Genomic DNA, 21,645 nt, shown 5'->3' with positions numbered 1-21,645 from the left:
ATATGGAACAGGTAGCTGCTAAGCGGCTGCTGAGCGCTATTCGTCGACATGAGGCATGCTCACATTATCGCTTAACCTATAGTTAGCCACTACTTAGCAGGTAAAATGTGCGGAGTCGGATGAGCAGAGATAGAAAATCCGTTAGTTAGCCGTTAGCGGTAAGCCGTCAGTACTTACCACTATGTAGAATGAAAGGGGAAAGGGAGGACTACCGCAAAAGCTTTCCCGATGAAAAAATGTCAACTTTGATTGTTAAGGCCTGGTTACACGGTACATTAGAATGTACAAGAATCTGTACATTTTTCTGAATGGTTTTCTGAACAGATTCTTGTACATTCTCATGGACAAGATCCACGAGTAGGTGGTTACACGGTACATTTTTTCGGACATTTTTTCGTACATTTTTTAATGCGCAACAAATTATTTTAACTTCAAATATAAACCAATGGGGAACATGCAAACTTTTTTAAAAGTACTAGAATAATAAGATCCTTAGTTAAAATGTACTTGCCGGAAATTTCGCGGATGAATAATGTTTTATAGCTGAGATATGAATCTTTAAAAATAATCTTCATCGACTGTTTGAAAACACGTGACGGAGCGTGCGCGCGTTACATCACGGCCTGGAATCCACTGATGACAGACTGAGGAAGTGGATAGAAAAACTGTCTATGTAGGGACTCAAACGCAAATTTGGCGAATATAATTGCTGCTTTAATGTCAAACTTCGGATTGTGAATATATTGGGTTGCCAAGGCGTTGTTGAAATAAATAAAGGCGATTGTTTGGGGGGCTTTGGAAAGATTAAATTCAAATAAGTTGATTGCAGATTGTGATCTACGTTACACACCTACATCATTTGCTTAATGCAGTAAGTATATTGCAGCATGGACCTTCAATAGAAAAACGTGTGAAAACCATATAAATCGTGCATCCCATAAAACCATATAGAGTGCCCCCACGTCTAGTACCTCTATTTACTCGCCGGAGAAGTTTTTTGCTTGTGTTTGAAGGGACAAAAATAAGAGGAATAAGTGGTTGATGAAGAATGGAGTCAAATACATTATCTATATTGTCAACGAGATATTCTCAACGTAAGTACACTCTTAAATCAGGGTTACAGCAGGATTTTATCAAGTTACTTATTTCACTTTGTAAACAACTCTATAAATGTACCTATCATTCTACCCATTGTAGGATCAAATTATAAGGAAAGTGGCTGTTTACGAGAATAAATACTGATTACGATTAAACCACGGTGAAAAATAAGGAATGTAATGGGCGGCCGGCCTCTCGTCACAAGGAGCCCCTAACAAGGAATATTAACGAAGTGTCTTTCGCCGATATCGTTAAAATTTTGTTGGATAGTAGTGTTCCATAATAAAATCACATTTTCAAAATATCTCGTGCCCTTAAGCCTTGTGATATAATAAACAGGACATAATAAAGGCAGTTGAATTTTAGACTTGAAAGCGAGTGTGTCGTGATTTCTCTCCATCCTTCTCCTATGAATCGGCGCACGCTACAGAAATATACGAGAAATATGAGGCTTTTGGCAAGGTAAATTCTATATTTATTACTGCGATGCCCATAACGTTCGCTGCATGTCAACGCAACACCTAAAATTTCGACTCGTTTTGCAGTCGGTCGCGATTCAAAAACAGGAACTTGAGTAAATAGTACTTGAATCTTATTTCTTTGCCTATCACATGCTTTTTTATGACCTTTTAACTATCATTTGGATCTCAATCTTGGACAATTCTCGCGGTTCATACATTCAGCGTCTTTCCATCTGATCCTTCCTTTTACCCATCCCCTTTTCTTGTGTTCCATTCTTTCGCAACCCATATCCAATCAGTGAGATATCGAAGTCAAGCTAGATCATATCATATCGAAATAACTATCGGGGCCGTACGTAAACAAAGAAGTCGCCTATACAAGCCAGATGAAATGAATGTGTCGTTTTCGTAGTCTACCACCAGGAGACTCTGAGTTCAAATTGTATGATTGTCTGAATGAAATTAGAGCAGGCGTTCAGAAATTCATACATTCTTACATTTTGCGTGGTTACACGGTGCATTTTCGCGTTCATTCTGAGATTCAGACATTCTCACATTTTCTTGTACATTCTAATGTACCGTGTAACCAGGCCTTTAGAAATGAAAAGTAACGAGATCTCATACAGTTGTTTCAACGTATTTACCTCGTGAAAATCCTAGTTTTCCTCCCTCTTTTCGCTTAAAGCGTACTTTTTATAAAATTACATTGACAAATGAATCATATTACCCCTGGATTGTTATAATCACTCACTCTATATCCACTCTGGCAGCTTGTAATGGGAAGGAGGGAAGATCCAAACGATTAAGGAGTGTCTCACGAATCAAAGAACGCGCGGCAGGGGGCGAGCGGCGGGCATCTTTGAGGCAGCGTTTCGGCAGGAAGGAATCGAGATACGATTAAACAGTTGAATTTTTTGGTCAGAGGGCTCAAAAATATCATGTTTACTTAAGAATACGTTTGTGCGGGCCGATAAACTCAACATTCAAAATAACTGCATTAAGGCCCCATTAAGGCACGGCAATCCGAAGTCGCATGAACCTGAAACTTTTTATTATTTTTTTCTCACCATTTCGCTCATTTTGAGATCATGAATTCTTAAATTTTGAAAAAAAATAAGCGCCGGCCTAATGTTCCAGGTAGTCCTGAGTAGAGCGTGTTATCGACCCCCGAAAAAGTCGCTGATTCCCAAACCTTTCCTTGAGATAGTTTATACAACTAAAAAGTTTCTTCAATTATACAGCTAACATACATTGATGTGGAGGTAACTGATTTGATGTTTTTAATCCACCTAAATTTTTAAAAATATTATAAAATATCTCTATTCGGTCTTCTAATTTGATTTTTCTTAGTTAAAGGTTAAAGTAAGGAGAGCAATTTATCCAATGCAACACTTCCTAATTATCATAACGGTGCAATTTTAAACCGAATCGAGAATAACTCCACGACCCCTGTACTTACATGTATTGTGAAGCTATTGAAAAATAGTATATTTAAAATTAGCGGTTGCAGTCAATGAAGATATTTTTTATGTTTTACTTTAAGTTTACATGCATATTTCACGCAGTGATAAAATCGTTGTAATTATCATTTCAATGTAATTTTTTACGATTTTTTTCACCTGGAAGTTTTGTCTGTGGAACATTTATTTAGCATCCAGATCATCTTAAGAATGATATGCATATGGGATCGGCATGTGATGAATTTCAGGGTGCAATCAAAACTTAATCGCGGAAATACTGAATAAAAGTTACAATAATAAATTTGAAACCATCTGTGAGTGACTTAAATGAATCAATTACGATTGGTGTTTTGGTGATCCCAGGCGCAGATCATTCTTGGGATGACCTTTTGGGGCCAAGTTGATGCAAGTCTTATAGCCACCATTTTGACAGCTCTGCGGCGTAAAAAAATTTATTATACTTATACGAGTATTTCATATATTTTTAGCATCGTTGTAATTATAATTTTATTTATATATTTTTCCCTTTTTTCCTCACAAGCTTTTGTCCACTAAAATCCACCAAATTAGCCGCTGGGAGGCGAAAAAATTTGAGTGCACGTATAGATATATTTTCCATGTTACTTGTACCATAGTTGATATCATAATTTCATTGATATATAAGGTCTTTCAAAAAGGACTTTACAACTTTAAAAATTCATAATAAATTTTATTCAAAAAAGGTATAGCCCTGGTTTGGTGCCATTTTAAAGGGAAGCACACCAAGTTATGACTCGCGAAGTTTGCTAGTTCAAAATAGAGGCCGTAACAAGTACTAGCGGCAGTAAGGATAAAGATGGCTGCCTTCACCGGACCCGAGCGTGCTGGCTGTGTGTTTCGGATTGAAAAATCATATTCGGTGAAAACAGTTCAGGTTAATTTCAGTACCAGGTATGCTAAAGACCCTCCTAGTAGGCCTACAATTTATGAGTGGCATGAATACTTTGCAAAAATGGAGAGGTCAATAAATATAAAAATCGTCAGGTCGTCCAAGCGCATCTGACGAATTCTTTGAGCAAGTGAGACAAGTGTTTATCAACAGCTCCACGAAATCGACCCGGTGTGCGTCTCATGAGCTGCAAGTCCCACATACAACGATTTGGTGTGTATTGAAAAAACGCTTCCATTTGATTTTTCAAAGTTGTGAAGTCCTTTTTGAAAAACCCTGTTTTTTACAATTTTTTCTCACGTGGAAGTTTTTCCCACTAAAAACAACCATATTGGCTGTTGTGGGCAAAGGGAACTGCAAAGAGGAGGCCCAATTCCATCCCACAGAAGGATGATTTCTGTTGCAACTTCGGTCGCATTTTAATCGGCTTTCAAAAATGTCGCGAGGCGCGGTGATGAGTGCAATGCGATCCACTTTTTTCCAATATTTTGCGGTATAATGTTTGTAATTGCGAGGAACAGCTTTGAAAAGCTATCCATTTGATGGATCACATCATTAGGATTATAAATTTCTGTGAACAACCCCAATCATATCCCATTTTCCCGTGAAATTTGGGTCAATTTTTCCGTCAGAGACGCGAGTGGCGACTTTGGTAAACCGATTTAAATTAAGCTTTCAAAGTGGTTTGAGGCCACTTAGTAATGAAACATTTTGCAAATGCATTTGCTGTTAGCCAGCTCATCTATTAAAATTAGCTTGAAAATGGTTAACTATGGTTATATAACCTCAGGTTAACTAATTATACCCAGTTTCCTCGCGAAACGCGGATCACTTCGTCCGTCAGCGACGCGAGTGGCAACTTTAGTAAACCGACTTAAATTCGCGGTGATTGACAACACATTTAGACGCCGACTTGAGGATTCTCTTTTGTATTGTTCGTGGTTTTGGGGCGTAAAAAAATGGGCCGAAAATGGGGTATGAGAGCGGTTGAAGAGGGGCGGGAAAAGGGGAAAGGGGGGTGTTGCTTTACACTCGTGTGATCGCGCATACATTTCTCAGAGGCGCTCGCCGTCGTCGCTTAACTCGTGCTGCGGGAGGAGAGGCGTCATTCGAAGGACGGAGGCGAGATGTTGAGAAACTACCGCCTCGATTGAACCAAGCAATTTGCGCATCTCATATCTGGGACCACGAATATTACAAAAACGGACCCTCAAGTCGGGCTCTAAATGTGTTGTCATCCACCGCGCAAATTTATATTGGTTCACAAAAGTCGCCACTCGCATCGCTGGCGGACGAAGTGATCCGCGTTTCGCGAGGAAACTGGGTATAATTAGTTAACCTGAGGTTACATAACCATAAGTTAACCCTTATCAACCTAATTTTAATAAATGAGCTGGCTAATAGCTAATGCATCTTCAAGATAGCAATTAGCAGCTTCAAACCACTATGAAAGCTCACTGCTAACTGATAACGGCTAACACCTAACTTTCAATGCCTAATTATATATGTGCATCTACATTACAACCGAAATTTATATACAAGATGATGTGACCCTTCAAATTCATAACTTTTCAATGGTATTCCTCGCAATTATAATCATTATCTTTCAAAATATTTGAAAAAAAGTGGATTGCATTGCACTTCTCATCATGCCACAAACATTTTTGATAACCGATTAAAATGCGAGCAAAGTGGCACTGGCCAATGGCCACTGAATGTTGAGCCAATGCTAACTTTTGGCTGATGCATGCTGGATAGGCTATCGTCATTCACTGTTTAACATTCATTCAAGGTTTTTAACTCGCATAGAGTTTGCCTTTCCAATGTAATTCTGTTTAGGGTGCGTGCAAAAATGCTGTAGGTGTATGACGAGGCTAGTTTCAAGTAGAAGCATCGAGACTGTGGGAGCAACATTCGGTGAAAGCACGTAAAACGTAAATGCATTACAAACGAAGTGAAAAACTTTCGGAACATAAATCACTCGGCATTAGCAATTTCTGCTGCCGACTGATTAACACTTTCAGTCCGAAGATAAAAGTTTTAACTTCGCCCAGATTCGAAAATTTTTAGCAGCATAGTCGGCCGTCATCTATAGATGACGCTCGGATCTGGGCGGAGTCCGGCGCGTAATCTATAGATGACGCTCGGTCTCAAAGTTTTAACGGTGGGAAAATGTTAAATCTTACTATAGCTAGTAATAATACAAACAGATGTGGAAAATGTCCACAATTTTTAATTTGCTCGACTTGTTCCAATATTTTCAAGGCATCTTTTCTCTGCTGATGGAGCTGTCTAAGACAGCTCTTGATAACGATGTGAAAACATTGAAACCGGTTCATGCAAATAGAGAAAGTGTGGAAAATTAATACAGCTGTTAGTGTTATTTCCATCGTTGAACTTCCACAAAATGAACTCTTCGACAATCAATATGATAACTATGGCTAGGCCGGATTCCTCATTTTTATCTAAACATATAAAAATAGAAATACCTCTCATTTTTATATCTATATCCAGGTACTGGGTGCCTTTGTTCCATTTGTTATTTTTTTTCACTTTTTTTTCACACATTTTCACTTTCTTCGGAGATTTTCGCATGTTTTTCACACCTCTTTTTAGTATGGGTTCTTAACTGAATTGGATTTTTCCGAAAAAGATATATCTAACAAAATCCTTTTATTTGACAAACTATAACTCTATTTTGTACTACATCATTATATTGTCATATGTCGTCCGCTTGCAATTCTATGTACCACCGTGTTCTTCAATACTATCACTAGTTTTCCCGTGTGACTGTATTCAAAATTTTCATACATTATTTCAATTGACCATGCGCATCTCCAGGCCCGAAATTAGGGCGGGGCGGAGGGGGCTCGTGTCCCTGGCGGCATATTGTAGGGGGGCGAAATTAGAAAAGTTTATAAAAAGTTATTTAATTTTTCTAATCAAATTATTTAACAACAATTATTAATTTATAAATTCTCATATATTATATTAATAAAACTTCTTAATAGCAAATATACTTGGAGTAATTTGAATACTGCATTTAAAAAAATACATAATGGATTTATTTTATTTTAGTAATGGGGTATGTGGGCCCCCTCTGACAAAACTCCTGGTTCCGGCCTACGCATCGCTGAAAATATTAAGTATTAGTTTTATGACGAGGGTTTAGATGAAGGAAGGGATGATGACGGCAGTCTCAATATAGCTTAAATAAAGGCGTTCAATAAATATTAATGCATCCGTCGCAGAACATCGATTGAAGGCCGTGAAGTCATCGTTCATGCATGGTTATGCACATGCACCGTCAAGTATCGAATCACTGGATTGTATCGATATTTTTTGATTCCTGACAACCGTAATGTCCACGCTAACAATAAGATGCGCCGGCGCACGGTGAAGTAGGGTTGGTAGGGGGGAGAGGATGAGGCCGAATGATCTGAGCGCCTCCAGCGCCCATCGCGGGAACTAGAGCGTGTTCGTCCTGGGCGACGGAGTGTCGTCAAGGCATCGCGAGGGGGCAGTCGACTGGGCCGCCCCCGGTGCACTGAACAAGTGATTCACATGTGATTGCGTCGTGTGATTGTCGTGTGTTTTGTTTTCTGGTTGAACATCCGCGTTTTTAGTGTCCTCACGTTCTCCAGATCTCGGCCTTGTGGCTCAGTTCTGCTCTGCGACATCTCATTAAAAGGAAAGGTCCTTTCCTTGGCTGGAAATTCATCCCCGGAAAGGAGACTGCTTCGCCGGAGTTTGCTGCACCCAAGGGATACCCCTTCTGCAGGATATCGAGGGAAGGGGGCCGGGGAAAGCGGAAGATTTGAAAGGAAAGCCCGAGAAACTTGTAAGTTGAGATCAGTCAGTGATCAACTACCCTATACACATGTGTAACTTGTTGGTTATCTAGAAAAACCTTCTTATATAGGCATCTATGGACTAACTTATGGCTCTTGAGCGTAAATACTTGGCCGGCGAGGAAAAAATATTACGGAATTTTCCTCTGTAAAAATTCGGAACTTCATAATGTACGTTCAATTGTTGCAACTTAGCCTTGACTACAAATAAAAACTCATCGGTTGGAAAGAGTTTATCAAACATTTGTCGAGAATTTACCGCCTCCAATTAACGCTCGGTGATGCATCAAATTAGCAGCAAGTGGATATTGTTAATGTCGAGTGTTTAATTCTCTGAAGGTATTCATTCAGAGTGTAAAGCATTTAAGCTTGACGTGCCTTCACTAAAAGTTGCTCCCACAATCATGATACTTCTGTTAGAGCTTAACCCCGTTAAATACCTACAACATTTCCGCACGTGTTCTAAGCAGCATTACGCTAGAAAGGTAAACTGTGCGCGCTTTAAATACTAGGCTAAGTTATCCATTTGTATCTGGGATGTGAATGACAATGGGTGGATTGTACACATTAGTCGACCTCCGGCCGCCAAAAGGGTGCATTGATTCAGGTGAAAACTTACGAAGAATCCCCAAACAGCATTCTCCTTGATTCCCTCCGATACACGCCGCTGATGATGTTGATCGCTAGTATTTTTTTCTGGTACGATTATTAAGTACCCTGATTAATTAACTTTTTTGATGCTGAATCTGCAAATGATTATGAAAAAACTGAATCGCTTACTGCTTGAAATCCTTCCGAAAACATCCATTATTGTAACGATCACCTATAGGTCTATCTTGGGCGAAACGGTTGCAATCGGCTCAGATTTTTACTTGGGAGGAATCCTCTGCCAGCATTTGCCAGGGAAGGTTACAAGGTTTTTTAGACCGAAGGATCAAAAGTCCAGTGCGTCATTCTCCGTGGACGGTGTGTTCCGTGAGTGGGACATCATTTATTCATCCCCGCTCTCTCTTCACGTCCGACCGCGCCGTGGCATTGGGAATGGCATCGCTCGGCCCCGCTGCGCGAAGACAAATCCCCGCCCCCGATCAATTCATTCCTCTTTAATCGCGTATTAAAGAATGCACTCTGCCTCATACTGCCATTTCAGAATTGGGTAATTCTGTCGGATAATATGCTCGTTATAGCCGTTAGTTGGTTGTGAAGTCGTCAGTAGCGTCAACAACTAGTTACGTATAATGTTCCGCGAAATGATGAGACATTTGAATCAGACACGCGCGCAAGATACATATTGAACGTCGTTCTAGTAGGTTCAGCTGATCACGTAATGGCTGTTGAATACTTCTACTTAAATGTGGTGTTCAAAAAATATCTCGATCCGGAAATTATGTAACTATAAAAAATTGGAAAACGACTGACATGGTACAGTGTTGGCTCTAAATATACATTTTAAAATATTAAAGAGAAAGGTATACTGATTATATTCTTGTACAGTTAAATTTCTGGTTTCTTAGAAAAGTCCAGTGCGTCATCTTCCGTGGACATAAGTCTTGAGTATTCTTCAGCCTTCGCTTCGGTCAAGAACGCGTCTATGGGCTTTAGTAGTCTTCATTCTTCTTCATTCTAGGGAAGATGCCATTCCGTGACTCCTCCGCGATAGTGCAGACAAACGCGAACAGCTCCCGCAATGCGGTCTTAGGATTTCGACAATGCCCGCCGTCGACTGTCAAAACTTTTGTCCAACCCCTCCAAACCTTTTGCTCCTCCCCGCCAACGATCCCAATTGGGCGAGAATGGGTCACGTGCAGATCCCCTGCCCCCCTCCCACTTCTCCGGAGTAACTCTTCTTCTTAAGAAGTCTTCCTTCGAGAGCCGCCACGAGCGAAGTTTCACTACGCACTCTTAAGGTTTTCCCACGGAATACTATAAGCCGCTTACGTCAGTGTCGATGCCCTCGTACCATGAATCTCATGAGATATTGATGGTGTCTTTGCCTTCTAATGCGAGGAGTTGGAAGTTTGGCGCCGTGATGCTGCTTTAGCGCATTAGAGATTCAAATGGAAAAGTAATAGCCACGTGATGCCTTCCACTAGATAAGCAACCGTAATTTTTACGAAGAAATCATTACAAAAAAGTATAAACACGATCAATTGTGCAAATAAAACTTCTTCCGAATGATAGTAGGAAGTAAGATAGTAAGAGGCAGAGATTAGTTTCTCTTCCGCTGTTAATTTAACACTGAACTATGTAATAAATATTCCAAATTTAATATATACATAACATTTCAAAAGTAAATTCCAGATTTACATTGTCTCCGGATACCAAATCAAGGGCGTACCCAGGATAAAAACTAGGGGGGGCATGCCATGGTTTTTCAAGTTAAAGGTAAGATTTAAGCATGGAAAAGGTGAATGAAATCAACATTTTAAGGAAACTGTAACAGCTCTTTTATGTTTTTAAATTTATTTGCTTGAAAAAATATTATTTTCCTCAAAGACATTTGCGATTTTTGCTTTTAGGGGGGGAGGGTAGCTGCCCCTCGCTGGGTATACCCATGTACTAAATATAAATAACAAGATTTAAATTTTATAAAATTTGAATCTCTCCAAGAATCACTATTAAGTAACTATGGAATTGCGTTCTTTAGAGTTGAATATTTGACGTTCAGAGTATACTTTGATATCACCAATTGAATATCTGAACTGTAATCCTAGCGGGTCACACATTCAGTTTTTATAATTTGAAATATGTACTCTACTTTTAATTAATTGCATATTTTGGATAGTCCGATCATTTCAAGCACGAAAATTTTTTTCATAAGTTTTCACAGGAAAAGAATTTTATTATTTACATGTAGCAGATCCATTATTATTTCATGAATGTCAAATTATATATAAGAGCTGAAGGAGTTTGGCATTAAAATGAGGTATTTTTCAACTTTAAATGCAATTCATGAGATTCATTCGATTTCTGAATAAGTAAACAAGTCCACCATGATATTCCTTTTTATCAATGTTGAGCATGCTACAAACGTGCTTTTAAATACTTTATCTAAGGAAATATAATTAAAGAGTCAAATTATTTAGAAATTAAAATTAAACAGGAATAGATATAAAATGCTGTAAAAAGTGACAATATGAATGGGGAATATTCGGTGCAAGTGTCGTGAACTGCAATTCAGGAGTCATATTTTTCTCAGAACTAGATACAAGTACCTTGCAGTTCTTGGAAAGAGCAATGAGCAGTACCCGTTGCAATAAGTATATATTTGTGAAGTTAAAAACCATAAATCGCAACATTTTTACATTATTTAGGATAGCAGAGGATATGGAACATAGAAGGCACTGCAATGTGATACTAACTTATTCAATACATTAAATCGATGGATGACGTATCGTTGTCACTGGTAAATTTTGTAGGAAACCTTGCCGAAGATTTTGCCTTTTCACGGTGATCAGGTAGCCATTTATACTGTTATGAATCCAATCTATGTGCTTTCAGAGTCACCAAAATGTTAAATTTAGTTTGTATAAACATCAAGGTACCTAAATGATTTAATAGGAAGTAATGGACTTTATCGAAGCGATTGATGATGTCTTGCCTTCTAATGCGAGGAGTAGGAAGGTAAGAGTCGAAGCTAGCATTCAAAATATTTTCCCATAAAGATGGCAAAGGAAACTAATCACTTATTTTATTCAGTTCGTGGATTAAGTCCTTCATCACCGGATCCCATACGCTCGCTGCATATTCAAGGTGCGGTCGGACAAGTGTGAAATAGCACCTTTCTTTTACACTCTCATCCGAAATTCTTCCCAAAATACGCTTTACAAATCTTAATTTCTTCAGTGCTATGCCGCAAACATTTCTTGTATGTGTTCCCCACGATAGGTTCGAGGTTATCGTAACTCCTAGGTACTTCACTTCGTCTGTGAAGGAAACTAATCACTTTTGATGCATGGAGCTTATTAAGAGCGCAGGAGATATTAATCGAAAATGAATGAGGGCCGGTTTAAAATTTTTTAAATCAAATAAAAATGGGTCTCATGATCTTCTTCACCTGACATTAAAATGCACTAAAATCCTAGCTGAAATTTTTATAAAAGCTATTAAAGTTCATTTTGATTAGCGAATTTTATCCTACGTTATAAATTATTGATTCATTCTACCTGATACACAGTTATCCCTTTATCAATCGCAAAAATACTAAATTCACTTACCGTTCATTATGATGCCTTCATACAAAGTAAGAATTTAAATTTTTATGCCTTTATTGAACCCTTGATATTGGAATTTTGAAACGGAGTTCATTTTTTTGAAAAGTCCTCCTCTGTACAGACGGTAAATTTAAGCATAATATTGCGGAAGATACATCATCGCCTTCATAATTTGATGGCTAAATCAACCAATGACAATACTGATAAAACCTATTGTACTCATGAAATTATTCGCTACTTGCTGACACTCACTTGCTACTCGAACGCGTAACATACGTACCATCGCGACCATCAATCCGGGTATATTTTTGACTGGATCGAAGGACGTAATAAATATGATTGCAAATATTTCTGGAACCAAATATTTCTGTACGCCTTGTAAGATCAAAATGGGCTACATGCTTGCATTAGACTCGATACTTGAACCATAAATTTTCCTGCTATTTTCTCCAAATACTTATCTATCTCTATTAAGGCTCATTCTGATCATCGAATTTTGTTGTAGGCGATAAATTACTCATTAATTTTCTCTGATACATGGGTATTCATTTATCAATTGCAAAGAATATGGAATTCACTTGTCAATCATTATGGTACCTTCGTACAAAGTAAGAATTTAAATATTTCTTCTATTTCTATATACTCATTTATAATCAAACGAGACAGTGACCCAGTTCCTCTTAGACGGGAGACAGACGCATTTGACGATAATTACGCCGAATACAACGCTCCCTTAATTCCCCTTTTAAACCTTGTAGACGATAATGGGTTGCGTCAGCGAGAGTCAAGAAGCTGAGAGTTGTATCCCTTTTTTATGGCCATTGTGCTATTATTTGTCACGCACGTTATAGGTTGAATTACTTAAGTAGCCTAACTTGGTCTATACTTTTATAGCAATCATAGCATAGAATATCCTTTCCCATAAAAAGTATTTATCTACATAATAACCCGCAAGCCGCCTAAAAGGCGTGTGGCCGGGGTGTTAGGACAACAGCCGTTTACACACGAACAGGAATTGCTCTAAGGAAATTACAACCAGCATTATTGAAATCCTTTATGGTTCGGGGGAAAAACGTATTCCCATGTCTATCCGTTCGGCAAAACATCTTTCAATTTATCGTTGCTGTCGGACCTGAAAATATAGTGCGGATATTATATTATGTTCTCCGTGTTGCTTTTAAAGATATCCATTCTCAATTGTTCAAGCAATCTAAGCCTAGCGCGCAGCCTCCGAGTCTCCAGCGGCTCACAGCCTAATTCGCTTAACATCTGGATAACACTGTCTGTACGCCCGTAGCGGTTTTTTACGAACCCCGCAGCCTTCCTTTGTATTTTATTCAGTTCGTGGATTAAGTCCTTCATCACCGGATCCCATACGCTCGCTGCATATTCAAGGTGCGGTCGGACGAGTGTGAAATAGCACCTTTCTTTTACACTCTCATCCGAAAATCTTCCCAAAATACGCTTTACAAATCTTAATTTCTTCAGTGCTATGCCGCAAACATTTCTTGTATGTGTTCCCCACGATAGGTTCGAGGTTATCGTAACTCCTAGGTACTTCACTTCGTCTGTTGCCTTTATGTTAATACCATCCAAAGCATTAACATAGCTAAAGTTGGACGAACCCTGCAAAAAATGTACCGACATACATTTGCTCAGATTAAGCTCGAGTCCCCACTCTTGGCTCCTCAAATAAACGTTGTTTAAATCCGATGATAGAATTTCATAGTCAGAGTGATCGCTAATTTCGCGATATATTACAGCGTCGTCAGCAAATAAACGTATTTTACTGCTAATTCATGACGTAGCTCTGGCAGAATTACATAGTTGAAATCTAAAAAATTCCTTTGAGAATATTCGAAGTCAAAATGGAATAAGTATTTTGATGAAAATTCCGTTAATTTATGATGCACAAAGGTTAAGAAAACACTTAGCTGTTTCACAAAATAAAATGGTCAGATAAGATGGTCATGTAAATGGTCAGATAAAATAAGCTGGTCAGATGATGATACGCTGTATCGAAACCGGTCGCAATATATTTTATTTTGTGAAACAGCTAAGTGTTTTCTTAACCTTTGTGCATCATGAAGGAGTTTCACCATGTTACGCCAACCACCATCGCATTCCGTTAATTTACTTGAGGTTTGCACGTATGTTTTCTAATAGCGCTGCCATTGAATTTATGCACTGAAATTTTACACAAGGTGCTTTCTGTGGTTAATTTACTGCTAAATGTTTCTTTATACCAACGTCTGTTCAAGAATCAATACAATCTACCGATCGAGAACCGAATAAGGGTAAAAAAAGTAATTGTATTGGTACACTGCCGCATACTAGCCCAAGGATTGGGTAAGTAAAAAGGTGCTTTATTTATATGTGCAGCACGATCAATATCAATCTGTCTCTATGGGCTAGTCTGCATTGTCAATGTAATTATTTGCTGTGTCTCTCCTCATGGCTGATGATATCCAATTGTTGATTGAATTAAAACAAGGATTTAAAATTGAGCATTATAATTAGTTAAAGACCAATTAAAAACTTATTGTATGCTCAGGGTTCATGCATACGTGGGACGGCACGAGGTGCACTTAAGATTGGACCAACGGCTGTATTTTCATTTACTTACCGAGCGAATTATCACCATTAAAATGATGTGAGTTACGTGCATGAAAACCTTGAAATCCATACCGTTCTCATTTCTAAGCGCCAAATTCTCATTTGAAGAAAAGGATTATTCATGAGTAATGAAGGTAATAAGGGTTGAGTTCTGAGAAAGACTATTCGGGCTTCCAGCCGGGTGGTCTCCCTCCATTCCAAAATTGAAGGCAAAATGGAGGGAGACCACCCGGTTGGAATCCCGAATAGCCTTTTTCGAATATATTCGCCGGGAAAGCATCAGATTTTACTTCACCATCCTCTAGTTTGTGAACCCACTTTATTATTTTTTTTAGTGCAACTAGAGACTTCATAAAAATTTAACGATGTTTTTTAATTGTAACATTTTATTCTTCAATCGTTTTCTTGAATAAATTACATGACTGGCAATAGTGGTTAAATATTAATTTAAAATTTGATAAAAATAACTAGTAATGGCAAGCAAAAAACTTAGAACCTTGGTTAATGTTTCATTAAAATTGTTAAATTGTAAAACCTAAAATTTTTAAAATAACCAAAACTTCTACTGCTTAAATTCTCCTGAAGTTCACTTCTCACAGTCAAAAGTCTAGACTTTATGCCACAAGACTCAGAGGACTGCCTACTCTGAAGCGTTGTCTGTCCCTGTCTAGATAGCGTTGTCTGCCCCTAATTGCGCACTTTATTGAAAAATTATTTTCGGATTTATCAGCCCGTGATTTGTCTGTTTATTGGCACCAATTGTGATAATTACAGCTTTCAATATAATCTCAAGAGTTTCATGGAAATTCTTAAATTGTTCTGTAAAGTATTCTAAAATTAAATGATTGAGTTTCCCATTTAAACAATATTTTGATGCTCATTAAAAGTTGAAAAGATGCATTACTTGCCCTTAAGCTGTGTACAGGAGTGATGAAATGGCAAATTTTGACAAGCTACGCTCACTTTTTCCTTTGTATATCATAGGCTCTTGGTATTAATATTTCACCCATGGTGTTCTTTGCCATGAAATGCCTGCACACGTTTTACGGCCAGTTTTATAACACATCAATAGCACGCAAACACTTGGCGCCTGAGCAAAGAAGGCAAACAATATCGTTACAAGTGGATATTTATGGCACATGTAGGAACTAATCCCCCACGGGATGCTACACAGATGAATATCATTGCTTTACCAGGAGATAATGCGACTGGAATAAAACCCTGCACAAGAGAGAGAAGCCGTGTTTGGAATTACTGTGAATACCCGGAAAAAGACAGTGTTTATTTATTCATTTATAAATTGCCCACACTCCACTTTCCAGTTTAAGGGGCACAATATAACTAACATAAATAGTAAATAACACATTCAAACATAATAAGTTTTAATAAAATGCATTTACTGTAATGATTATGACTTAAAGAATTTCAAATCAGATGGGAGACCGATGGGAGAAGAGACCGGTTATTCCTTTTGTAAATTGCCCACGTGCTACTCGCCAGTTTACAGGGCAGAATATAAAAAAACATAAATAATAAAAGCACATTCAAAGATAATAAATTTTAATAAATAAAAATGCTTTACTGTAATGATTATGACCTCAAGAATTTCCAATCAGATCAGAGAGAAGAGACCGGTTATTCATTTAATAAATTGCCCACGTACTACTTGCCAGTTTACAAGGAGCAATATAACAGACATAAATAATAAAAACACATTCAAACATATTAAATTTTCATAATAAAAATGCATAACTATAATGATAATGACCTCAAGAATCGCCACTCAGTTGGGAAAGAGACCGGTTGGTAAAAGTGTAGTTCGGCATAGAGAACGGGTCATTGTGTTCTGGAAGAGAATATATGACGGAAGAGAGGCGGAAGAGGAGGGAACGTTTGGTCAGGGACAGTCTGAGAATGGGCATATGGAGGAGCGAATGCGTGCGAGCGGGTCTGCATGGAACTTTAAGTTTAAATTTTTAAACTTTCAAAGTTTAAATTGGAGATGAGTTCAGGACACTCAATGGAAAAGTTAGTATTAGTTTGAAATCGGATTTGAGAATTATATTTTAGATATAAGGTATGGAAAATGTAGGAAAAACAGTGTCATCTGGCATATTGCGGAAATGAGGGACTCAGCTCTTAACTGTTTTGCTGTAAAAATTTGTAACACTTTTTATAGCTAAATTATTAGATGGAGCTGAGATGTTCCATATGGGCATATGATATTAGATATAAATTATTTTGATATGTTGGTAGGATATGGTAAATTGGATTCTGAGGATTGATTGGAAGCGTTAATTAGATTCGCCTGGAAAATATCGAAGGATGCTGGACTCGGCCAGTGCTGTGATAAGGGCCGAGCCATTAGGTAAGAGATGAGAAAGGATACATTGGAAAAGTAGAAAAAACATTGTACGACAGTAATACAGCTGCCTCAAATACCGAATATGTGTATACTAGTACTTATCCTATATCACCGCCATACACACCTACGTAAAGGAAAAAAGATTCAAAGAAAAGAGAATGGTGTAAAGGAAGATATTTTGAAGTAATACTGAGGGAAGACTAAATTACTGATGGGATGGGAATGAATAATTTATGTTAATAGAGGGCACAAGCTTGAATAGGTTACATATGTAACATTGTGCGGAAACTCCACAGTGAAAAAATCATTCGCCTTGACCGGAATATTTTTCTAAAAAAATATAGCAATCACCATGTTGCTGAACGGATAAATTCCAGGTTTCATTACTTAGCCGTATCTTGAGGAAGTCGTATCAAGATTTAATTATGCTAGGAAACCGAATTCGTATCCATTAAACATATATAGTAAAGTTATCACCGTGGCTAGTCCTGGTATACATATATCAATATATTGTTTTGGTCTTTAGGGAACCCACGATTTGGATAATAGCAAATTTCCATCAACTAGGAAATTTTTATCTAAGTTAGGCCTGTATATTTCCACACTTTTGCATTTATTTTGAACAGCGATGATGAATTTGAAAATGAACATATTCGTTCAAGCTGACGTGCTCTATTAAAACCCGAGATTCTGACTATTCTGTACAGAAAATATTTTTTCAGAAAACATACTTTATTCGTGCTAGGACAAATTAAATACATTAAAACCAAAACTTATAATTAAATAACGCTTTAAAGTTTGGAGAAAGACCGCAAATAAGGAGATTCATTCATTTGGAAAAATAATTTGGAATAATAAATTACCATGCTTGTATAGACACTGATAAAATATCTCGCAATCTAAATATATTGATGAATTATGGACTCTATTACAATGGTTACGCACATAATATTACACTCTTGCATCCGTTAAATTGTAATTCTGAATAATTAAATTGTAAATTGTAATTCTCTTGTAATATCTCGCAATTTTCTCAGATGATTAGTGCTATGCAAAACCTTTGTAGTTGATTCAACTTTCAGTCACTTCGTCAACCGAAAAACATGTATTTCTGTGAATAAAAATATTAATTTTTGAGGCAGCTTCTGGCACTGAAATCAGCTATGCTGGGGATGGAAAAATGTATAAAGAACAAAGGAATGCCATCTTCAGATAATGGATTGCTAAGGATATTAAAATGTGGAATATATTTGAGAAGGAATTTTGTGCAAAAATTTGGAGTCATTTTCTGAGAGAGACGTGACAGATGTGGATAAATATGGAGATGATAACTGGGCAAGATATATTTAAATTCGCGTGAATCAAAAGAGAATAGATATTAAGGATGAGATTCGTACTAAGGGCGTGGCTGAGGAGGAGTCGATGTATATTTAAAGACGAAGCACATTACGACGCAAAAGAGTCCATTCAAGGTATCATGCCTAAAATTTATTTCACATTTCTGAGGATGTATAATATAAATATTATTGAATTTTCAAAATCTAAAACCTCTTCCTATGTTGTATTTCTAAAAGCCCACCTTCAATATTGTTAACTTATCCTCGGGTTATCATACTAGCGCCTATTAAAAGAAGATATCTCAATTATTTGAGCTTATAATAATTATAGTCTACAATCGCCTATTGCTTAATCCATTACAATATCCTTGAACGTATTAATTAAACACGAAAATCTTTAGTATGAAATAGGTAACTTTCAATTTATTTTACATGAATTAATATTAACACATTAAAATAAATATAAATTCTTACAGTTATTTGTTGTCGAAATATTAGCAATTATCGATATCAAAAATATTTACCGTGAACTTTTAAATAATTCAAACCGAAAAACATGCTGTAGGAGAACAGAAAGAAATTAGGGAAATTATATATACAATAAGACCAGAATATCAATACATTTTAAGGAGTTTAGCATACTATATATTGTATGTTATTTGAAAGAGACTCAGATGAGATCGTGAATCTATCTATAGGTACAGAAGTCTGCAAAAGATTCGAAGCTCTTTGAATTTCTCTGTTTGATATTAATAAAACGCGGATAAAAGAAAATCCTCCGCGAGAGAGAGAGAAGATGTTGGAAATGTCTGAATATCAAGGGATATAAAAGTAGAAAATATTATCAAACCTTCACAATGGATTAAAATGTGCTCGAAGGAGATGGGAATACAGAATAGGAGGACTGATATGAAACCGTAATTCTATTTTCCTGGGCAAATTGAAGTGTGCTAGACTTGGCTATTACCGTGATTAACAACCTGAAAGAGGAAGACGGTAAGGGCTGAACTGGAAAAATAAAACCAAAATTGTACTACAGGAACACAGCATTAGATGCAATGGACATGAAGGTGACTCGAATTATTTGGATAGAAATTGTCAAAAGGTAGTAAGAAAACAGAAACTAGAGCCACAATTTGCATACATGTTTTTATTGCAAAAGATAACGTGATACGGACTCTGTCAATAATCGGTGTATAAAGGGGACAGGATATGACCTAACGGGTAGGTTTCTACTACGCATCTCTGAGTTTGGCTCCTTCTTTCTCATTTAATCTTCACCGCCAGCTTATTATCAGTAGGTACCAAGCTGCAATCGAGGAGCCATTTATGTTTGTTTGTCAAATTTCGAATTAATTTTTATGATTTCATTTACTGATCTTCCCTAAGGATACAAAAATAGCTACAAATTATTCCCAGCCTAAACGTGATTACGTAAATTTTTACATATTACATTAAGCAATTAAATACGCCTAATTTTCTGAGCATATTCATTTGTAGTCCGACTGCGGATTAGCTGAGTCGCTAGATTTAATGGAGACCGGTTAACCTGATGTTAAATTACATCGAAAAAGATGAGCCAACTGCTATGTTAAGAAGTTTGAGTTTACATACGAATTAGTCATCAATTACCTATTTTCGATAAACATTTATGCATGATGCTCCTCGAGAGTAGTTCACCGTTTACATGTAATTGCTCAGTCTTTCCTACTTTTACATATCGTTATACCAATGTTCTGTCGAAAACCTTGCGAAATTCACACATAAATATAGTCTGAGGTTTCAGGCGAGATGGAGTGGAAACGTGACATAATGAAAATGAACCTGCTTTTTCATTTTCATTCACACATAAATAGTTATGAAACTATTTTCAAATGTTGGAAGTCGTTAAAGAAAAGGTGCCTGTAAGGCTATCTCTGGTCAATATTCGCCATCCTCGCTCGAAGGAAGGTCGAATAAATAAACAAAAAATATTTCAATGAATTTCAATGCCTTTAGAACTTCAATCAAGGTTATCTGGATTTTAAAAACATGCAGAAAAATAGCCTAAAATAATTAAATTTTGGCTAAAAATGTCTAAGTTTGCACTAAAAACTTTCAAAGGTTGCACTAATAACATACAAATCCGTATCTTGGCTAATGGAGGCAAGGAAATTTGTCAGTACTTTCCAGATGGTAGCTTTGGAAACCGGGCTTCCCGCCCTTAAATATCTCTGTCTTTCATGGAAAGAGCTCTCGGGAGATGAGATTCTCCCCTTTTTGCAAATGCGATAGTCCCTTTCATCATTCAGAGAACCCTTTCAAGGTGGCTGAAGCGATTATGTCTCTAGTTGCAGGTTTGCATTATCATGTTATGTTTTCCTTTAGTGGGTAAAGTTGAAAATATTTACTTTTCTCTAAAACCTTATCGCGAAATTCATTTTATTTAAACGCATATCCTTAAATAAAATGAGACGCTTTTGTTGTAACTTGATTATCTTCTGCAAATTCCTAATTATAAACTATTCTCTGTTAAATCTATATACCATATTTTCAGTGAATAAAACAAGAACATTCCTATGAATTCCTAAAAGTTGTGCAAATAATTGTGATGATAGACCTTATATAAGGATACAGGCAGTAAATGTTTCCGGAAATATTAATTCATGGCAATTTTCAAAAAGTGTTAACTTTTTAAAACGTAAAATATTCAATTGGGAATTTATTGAGCATTAAAAAGTAATGATAAACTATGAATACAACGAGAAATAAAATATGACAATTAATTGGGCTCACCATATATGTTAAATGGATCCGAATTTGGTTTCCTAACATAGTTAAATTGAGACGACCTCCAAAAGATATATCCAAGTTACGAAACCAGAATTGTATCCGTTCGGCTACATAATAAGTGCTGTATTTTTATTTTCCATAATAGAATGGTATCATAAGTTTAAGCCTAAATTTATTTACATTTACTTTTCAACAACAAACATCTCCGTTAAGGAATAAATTTCTCATGCAAAGCAACATGTCTTGACTGCCTGATATACTCACCCATTAACGTACATCACAAGCTCTTACAGCTAAAGCCATGAAATTGTGAATATATTTTTTTCATAGGTACGCTAAGAAAGAATTTCCTCAAGAAATAATTTTAAGGCTTGTAACAAAACGAACAGTTTCAGTGTTTATTTAGCGAAATTTCTTTATGGTGAAAAGAATGGAAAACTAGGCGAATATCACTCGGTAAGACTGTTTATTGCGACAGGGTGTTGAAATGTTACGGTACCATCAGGCGTGGGTTTAGCGGTTGTTTTTACATCTTTAATGTAA

General features: G+C 37.0%; 1 protein-coding gene across 1 annotated transcript in view; it reads left to right on the top strand.

Moving 5' to 3' along the window:
* The first annotated feature begins 7,453 nt into the window (after window positions 1-7,453).
* Window positions 7,454-21,645, top strand: part of LOC124162539 (synaptotagmin-3-like) — a 269,510-nt gene continuing 255,318 nt past the window's right edge. The window contains exon 1 of the mRNA XM_046539114.1: window positions 7,454-7,788. The gene's annotated coding sequence lies outside the window, so the exon portion shown is untranslated. The remainder of the gene's footprint in view (window positions 7,789-21,645) is intronic.

The sequence above is a fragment of the Ischnura elegans genome, chromosome 7, assembly GCF_921293095.1.
Source record: "Ischnura elegans chromosome 7, ioIscEleg1.1, whole genome shotgun sequence".
NCBI classification, from domain to species: domain Eukaryota; kingdom Metazoa; phylum Arthropoda; class Insecta; order Odonata; family Coenagrionidae; genus Ischnura; species Ischnura elegans.
Note: the sequence above shows the minus strand (reverse complement) of the source record. Positions and strands in the feature narration are given on the sequence as shown.